This window comes from Geospiza fortis, unplaced genomic scaffold (genome assembly GCF_000277835.1).
Source record: "Geospiza fortis unplaced genomic scaffold, GeoFor_1.0 scaffold637, whole genome shotgun sequence".
Taxonomy (NCBI): Eukaryota; Metazoa; Chordata; class Aves; order Passeriformes; family Thraupidae; genus Geospiza; species Geospiza fortis.
The window spans coordinates 45,501-52,091 of record NW_005054515.1 but is presented as its reverse complement, the minus strand read 5'-3'; positions in this window follow the sequence as shown (position 1 = coordinate 52,091).

Below are 6,591 nucleotides of genomic sequence, written 5' to 3'. Positions count from 1 at the left end.
AATAGGAAAACTTTGTGCCAGTTTTAATAACATTTGTGGTCTGCAAGTTGCAAACCCAGTTGTAGCAATAAATAAATAACTAAATAGCAAATAATAAATAACTAAATCAACAAGCATTTAATATTTGGGAATTGAGTTCCTAAATTCAGGACAACCTGGAGAAGGAGGCAGGTCATTCCTGGGCAGAGCACATCATCACAGCTCCATGTGTTCCTCCTGTCACTCCTTGGAGTAGGATCCATGCAAAACAGCACTCTGAGCTCAACCACCCTCCTCTCCAAAAGGAATAAAAATTGACAGATTCCTCAATTTCTCTGTGCTTTGATTTGTTAGAAACAAGAACCTTCATTAGAGCTTAGGCAGGGACAGCTCAGACGCAATGTGAGCAGAGAAAAATCCCATTTTAAATAAACCCTCCCAAATGAGGCACCAAAACCTAAGACATCTTTCCCCCTTCCCCTTATCTCCCACTGAGGCAGAAATCACCATCCTGCTTCAGAGCACCTCGTTCAGGAAAGAAAAAGAATGTATTACATGCGTATAAAATACAAAAATAACAAGTGAATAGAAGATAAGAAGAAACATAGGCCTGAAATGAGACTTCACAATTGCTTTGCTCCAAGTTTCCCCCCTAACTTTAGGAGTGTGGTATTAAAGCTTCACCACTTTCACCACCACAGTGACAAAAGCTTGTTCAGGTTTCCTTCCATTGATTTCTTCAGCACCAATTTATTGTATTTATTGATTTTCTCCTATTTCCCCCCCCCCATCATCAGGAAGGCTGGGCAGGGCACGCAGAGGCAGAGCTGCAGCACATCTCAGGGCTCTCCCGAAGGAGAACACCTTCCATCCCTCCCCAGGGTCGTGCTGAAGCCTCCTGCAGCCCCAGCAAGGGCTGAGGGAGCAGGGACAAATGATCTTCCTGCAGCACAGAGTTATAGGCTCCATTTGTTTCCTCTCAGGAATCAGACAGGGCACTTAAGTGTCTTGATTCCACCAGATAATCAGAATTTATCTTGTCTCCCTTTGCCTCCTTTCTCTCAATCACAGCTACTTCTCCCTCTTTCTCACACATACACAGATTTTCTTCTTTCTCCAAGTGTTGAACTTTGATTGACCTCAGGAGCCTTTTTTTTCCTCTTTTTGCTGTTGTTTTCTTCCTTATCTGGTTTTATTATATATTTTTTTTTTAGGTTTGGCTGTTTTAGGGGGGCACTTTTGCGTCCCATTGAGGAACCCTGGCCTCAGCAGGGTTGCAGCTGTGAACATCTGCATTTTTCTTTTCATTTTTCTTGCCCTTCCACTTTGCCAAGGAGGAAAGTGGGAAAAGGGGCTGCACCCCACCAATTCATCTCCACTGGTTCTGCTCTCCAGAGGAGGATGAAAAGGGAGAAAAAACCAAACCCAGTCTCTGGAAGGATCCCAGAGCTCCTGGAAGGTTCTGGAAAGTGCAGAGCCCCAGGGAAAGATCCAGATGCTGACCCAGGACAGCAGGAAGGGGCTGGGCTGGGCTGGAGGGCACAGAAGGGGCAGGTTTCTAATTAATTGCCTAATAAGCTTCTCTTTTAAGAGGTCTGATTCATACCCATGTGGAGTTAATAGGAATTTCTGCAATGGCTTTTGGGCTCAAGGTTGAGGCATCAGCTCTGCTTTAGTATTAAAAACATTTTAATCCTGATTTTAACATTTATTCCTGATTTTAGCAACCACTTTCTCCTTGGCTCTGGGTCATTTGTGTGGGCACAGCCAGGATATTTTGGCTTCTCTACCAAGGCCACAAGCTGGCACAGGGAACCAACCCCTCAGCCATCCTTCAACTCCTTCAACCAGCAAAAAATCCATTAAAAATCATTTCAGTACCCCCACCTTACACAAAGGCCACCACCACACTGAACTCCCAAAAGTAAAACTTCCACCACATTTCTGCGGCATTCACATTCTCTGAAAAATCCCTTCACCCAGGATTTTTCTCCTGAGAAGCTGAGAAACCTCAGAGAAAAAGGAAAACAATTCTTATCTCATTTGCTCCTCCTGTGTTGTGCTCATGTGGAATGTGTTTGGAGATTGTTTACCACAGGTGATTGTTTCATTGGATTCTGCTGTGAGTTTTCACTCTTTTGCCAATCAGGGCCAAGCTGTGTTGAGACTCTGGAAAGAGTCACGAGTTTTCATTATTATTTTTTTAGCATTCAGGACGTATATTTTCTCTATTCTTTAGTATAGTATAATATAATATTCTTTAATATAATATATTATCAGAATGTATTTGGAGATGGAGACTGGAGATTGTTTAGCCACGGGTGATTGCCTGATTGGATCCTGGTGTGAGTTATTTTAACTCTTTTGCCAATCAGGGCCAAGCTGTGCTGAGACTCTGGAAAGAGTAATGAGTTTTCATTATTATTTTTTTAGCATTCTGTAAGTATCTTTTCTGTATTCTTTAGTATAGTATAATATAGTATTCTTTATTCTTTCGTATTGTATAATAGTATAATATAGATATAGATATAGTCTATATATATATATGATATATATCTATATATAGATATACATAATATGTATCTATAGATATAAATCTATATCTATATCTAGATATATAATATATAGATATATATAATATATCTATATATATTTAATATAATAACAGTATAATATAATACACTATAATAAAGTAATAATACAGTATATATAGTATAGTATAATATATTGCAATAAAGTAATAAATTAGATTTCTGAGAACATGGAGTCAGATGCATAATTCCTTCCTTTTCTGGGGCTTCCCTGCAAAAACAATACATTTCTTGGGCTCCCTATTTTCCTTGTGAGGGGAGATGGGACAGCCCAGCCCCATTTCCTTCCCCCAGCAGTCCTGCTTTCCTTTCCCAGTCACCCCAGCCCAGTTCACCCCAGCAGGCTGGCCCCTCACAGGGGATTTGATGGATTTGATCTTGAAATTCCAGCCCTGTTCTTCTCATTTGTCACCTGCTCCCTTTTCTTTGCCGCTAATTCATTTTCTCTTTCACCTCTCAGAAAATATATATAAAAAAAATAAAAAAAGAGGAATAGAAAGCTCTTCTGGAGATGCTTTCCCCAAGATTTTGAAAAGAAAAGATGAAATGCCAATATTTCTGTGCTGCTCAGCAATCTCTGAGCAATGAGGGTGAAAGAAAAGGATGGTGACTCCCTGGCCAAGGAAGTAAAGTAAAATCCAGTTTCAGGCAGGAGGTCACAGGAGCTGCTCCCATGTTTGGAATGAGGCTTCCTCAGTTTCCTGCAGGGCACAAATCCAGAAAACCCCTCATGTGGAAGGGAAACACCAGCATGGGAGAGCAACCAAAGCCCAGGAGGGCTCAGGACATCTGTGGCAGGCTCCAGGGTGTGATAGATGAGCAATGCCACGGCTGACTCTCACCATCAAAAGGTAAATATCATGGATATATGTTAAGTTTTATAGACTTGCAATTATGTTTTACCTCCCTGTGCTGTTATCAGGGGGTGGCCTGGGTTTGGGACATTTGGGAGGACATTTGATTTGTCACTATGGCAGCACCTGACCTCCAATCAAGATTTAAGGAAGTAAAACTCCATCACTGGACAGTAAAGAAGGAGTCAATGGACAGAACTGAAGGGTTAAAAGGTGAAACCTCCATTGTGTGGATGAGCACATGGTGGGGAAAATCCTCTGCTGCCAGCACTGTAATATTTTCTCTATTCAGTCTTCTGTTGTATTTTTTGGATAAGGTTTTAAGAAACCTTTGAAGTTTTTGGGAAGTGAGGATCATTTCTCACCAGGGTCTGTCCACCTCCATTCCTGCACTCCCTGGCTGAACCAGAACAGCAAATCCCCTCATCCCAAGCCTCTCTCCCAAAGCAGGTGTCTGGTAGCTCATTCCATAAGCACAACCTCAACAGATCCTCCCTGACCTCCTTCTCACAATGGGCTTGACCACTTGAGCCAAAACTTTCCAGAGGGACTTGGCCAGGGAAGTTTCCACTCCTACAATTCCATCAGAGCTCGGCGTTACACGTTTCTCTTTCCAGCTGCTGATGGGGAGCACCAGCTCCTCCACTCCAATTCCTGCCCTGCAGAGCCAGCCAGGCACCAGCATCGCTTAAAAAAGGCTTTCACAATAAATTAATGAAAAAAAGATTTTTTTTTCACTAATAGTGTGAGGAAAAAGCCTTGGACCAGCTGGTCCAGGAACCACGAGCTGCTGTCATGCATGGGAGGGAAAGGAGCCAAACACAGAGGTGACAGGAAAGAGGGAAAACAAATCTGTGCAGTCAAAACCATTTCTGAGGGAGTTTGTCAAGCTGGGAAGTGAAAAGCACAGCAGAAGAGTTTCTCCTGGCTCCTCAGATGCTCCGAGACAGAGCCTGTAATTTCTCTGCTGCGTTTGGTTATTTAAGTGGGGACTCAGTGTGGAGGCAGAATCCATAAGCAGAGCTGACAGCCAGTGGGTAAACCTCAGAGAGAGGCACTGCCTGCCGTGCCCCCGGCTCTCAGAGGTGTTTAAAGCTGTTTAAAAGGGCTTCTAAAGCTGTTCAAGACAGACAGAGCAGCAGCAAAGAAGAGCTGAGCATTCCCATTTACAGAGGGCTCCTCTGGTTTGCTCAGAACTGATCGCTTTGGTTAACGCTACAGCACAAACGAGGGGAGGAAAATCCACAAAAATATCAATGGCACATTGAAATTTCTTCACATTATCCTTAAAATACACAGAACCCCTGAGGCTCTCCTGGCAGATGCTGTGCATGCAGCCCCTGGCTGCTGCCATCCTCCCCATTAAAAACATCAATGTCCATGGGTAAGACAGAGCTGGTGCAAAACAATGAGTTATTTACAGAAAGTGTGTGAGAAAGTTCCTTACAAGAATGTAAACATCAGAAAGCTTAGAAAATCTTAAAAAAATCAGGGTGACAGTGTGGTATCTCCAAAACTGGGTTTGGGACATTTGGTTTGTCATTATGGCAGTACCTGACCTCCAACCAAGATTTAAGGAAGTAAAATTCCATCACTGGGCAGAACTTCGGGAAGGGCTGAAGGGTTAAAAGGTGAAACCTCCATTCTGTGGATGAGCACATGGTGGGAAAAAAAAAATCCATTGCTCCCACTGCCATAATATTTTCTCTATTCAGTCTTCTGTTGCGATTTTGATAAGGTTTTAATAAACATTTAAATTTTTTTGGAAGTGAGGATCATTTCTCACACTGCCAAAATCACTGATGCGCCTTAACATTGCTGCAGTGCCTCCAAACCTGCCTGGAAAAAAAGGGAAGAATCACAAAATGCTCATCCCTGGGCAATTCCCTGACCAGCAGCACCCCAGGTAATTTCTCCCTGCCTGCTCCAGCTGGGATCCAGCAATTCCTGCCTTCCCTTCACTACAAACCCCTGGCACCATGGAGAACATGGAGAATTTTCAAAAACTGAAAGGCCTTTTGTCTGGGAAGGAATAGACTGACCCAGCATGAAAGAGGGAAGTAAATAAAATCAAATAAAACACCCAGGAGATAAGAAAAGGAGCAGGTGTAAAAGGAGGGGTTTGGGTCTGTTAAGACATTTCTGGTGAAAAAAGGGTTCCAGCACTTAAAAAAAAAAATCCTTAAAAATAATTTCCTCTCCAAACTGCCTGGGTGCCTCATAATTACCAAGAATGATCACAGACCCATTCATTTGATCCTAAAATTAATACATCATGTTCGGAACCATATAGCAATAATTTATCACAAGATTTATGAAACTTGTACTTTTTTTCCTAATGAGTTTTATGCAAATTCTGCTCCATCCATTGTTTTCACCCTTTTTCTTTTTTTTTAATAAAAAAAGTTCCCTTGCAGAAGCTGCTCTGTCAGAAAGTCTCATTGACTTTTATTGATATCTGTCCTTCTCTCCTTATCCCTACAACAGGAAAGGGAAGGAGAGGAGCTCAGCCTGGATGGGATCCTGTTCCCACCAGCTGAACAAACCATTCAAAACATTAATTTTAAAGGGAATTAACTGGTGGTTCACTCACACCTTTGTCTGTGAAGGGTCAGAGAACAAGAAGAGCAGCAGGGAATTGGGAAATTAAAGTATTTACACTTCCCAGAACAGAAAGTCCATGTTTGGGAAGCTTGGAGAATAAATACAAAAGGTGGGAGGGAGGGAAGCATTAGCACTGAGCATCATGGGGTCACAAAGGGGGAAATCCCACGGGATTAATTTAATTTTTTATGGCAGAGCTGTAGATGCACAAGATGTCCCATCAACTCAGGTCTAGCACCTCACAAAACCTGAATTTTCCTGAAGAGAGGACAATCCTTAGGAGCACAGCCAAGATGGTCCAAAAGAGGCAGGACCACTTCCAATTCAAGCAGGAAAATGTATTTCATTCCTGAGCACTGCCAAATGGAAATCAGACTGTGATCTGCAGCAGTACCCACACCCCTCCCAGCAGGCTGGGGAAGGGGAATCCAGGAAAAACCCTAAATATCGGGGGAATCCTGGGAAATACCCTAAATATCAGGAGAATCCTAGCAAATACCCTAAATATCGGGGGAATCCTGGAAAAACCCCAAATATCAGAGGAATCCTGGAAAAACCCCAAA